This window comes from Sceloporus undulatus, chromosome 2 (genome assembly GCF_019175285.1).
Source record: "Sceloporus undulatus isolate JIND9_A2432 ecotype Alabama chromosome 2, SceUnd_v1.1, whole genome shotgun sequence".
Lineage (NCBI taxonomy): Eukaryota > Metazoa > Chordata > Lepidosauria > Squamata > Phrynosomatidae > Sceloporus > Sceloporus undulatus.
The window spans coordinates 256221170-256222610 of NC_056523.1; positions in this window are offsets into that span (position 1 = coordinate 256221170).

The window sequence follows — 1441 nt, forward strand, 5'->3', positions numbered from 1 at the left end:
TGCAGCGAGAGTCCAATGGTTCTGAAAACCTCATGTCCTCTTTTGCTTAGGCACTGATAATGCAGTTTCTTGTTAGCAAGAGGGGGCAGAAATGAGTGCATTGCCCCCATAAGAATTCTGCCACCCAAAATGAAATTCCACATCAGTTCCCTAATTTCTTACCTAGCAATAACATAAAACATCAGTTGAGCATTTAGAAACAGAGTTTTGAAAAGTGGTAGGCAAAGTGACCAAGGGAATGCAAACACAGCAAATGTAAGAACTCAAATGTCTGTCTGTCTGTCTCTCTCTCTCTCTCTCCCTCTCTCTCTCTGCAATGCAAGCAATCTGGGGGCTGAAAGAAAATTTCACAGGGAGGCAGAATTCACATTTGGGGGGCAACGTCCTCATACTGATCCTCTATAATCAAACCCCAGGAAGCACTGGTGTACGACACATATTATTTGTGTAGCACACAGGGGCATACAGTGCAATTCCTACTTAAAACTGAGAAGGAAAAGAAGGATCTTAGACTTAGTGGATCTCACCCTGTCTTGCCTCCCTTGAGAGGTGAGCTTCAGAAGACAAAGCAGGCCTACTACAGCCATGCCATTCTTATGCTCAGTCTAACAGCCACCTGAGTTTTCCAGAGATGGAAGAGGTAGGAGAGAAAGCTCCAAGTACTCAGGAAAGGGAAAGGCTTCAGCACTTGGGACAAACCCAGTCTGTCCCCCACAGGCTATGCTCATGCATCTAGAAAACACACTCTTGAAATACGGTCTGCAAGTTGGGTGGTGGTGAGTTGGCTAGCTTAATACGTCAGGGGCCTTTCCCCATTTGGTTTGCTGGAAGCATATTTAGTTTCTCTCTCAGCTTGCGTCTACTGTGACATGCAACCCTGTGATTTACAGCTGTGTGATTTACAACCCTGGTCTGTTTCTTGACTCAGATATCTTGCTACTCCTCCTGGACTCTGCTTTGATTTATGCCTCATGACCCCAGGCTGTTTTTTATGAGACAGCCCTTTGGATACTGCACTGTGGGCACACTGTATTCTGTTGCAGTGTGAGAGCAAGACACCCCTCCCCCCCACACACACACCCATCAGGAAGAGGGCAGGGAGCAAGTATGCATTTTCAGGGAGTCTACATCAGTGTAAAACTGCAGAACCTTCCCTATCCATCAACAGTTTGGGTGATCTTATCCATGTCTACTGGCTGCCATAGCCTTTCTGATACAGGAGTAGCACCAAAGAGCCTACTACTACAGGTATGTTTCTTCTTTATAGCCATTGCTAAGTAGAGGTGGAAGGTGAGTGTTTGGACTCTAGTTTTTTCCCCTTTCTCCTTGCCAGTCTTGTGTAAATGACCCAGCTCATGTTAGATGTCCAGGATATGAGCTGAAATGAATTTGAATCTGTAATTTCAAATGTTAAAATTTCAATTCAAATTGCAATTTTCAA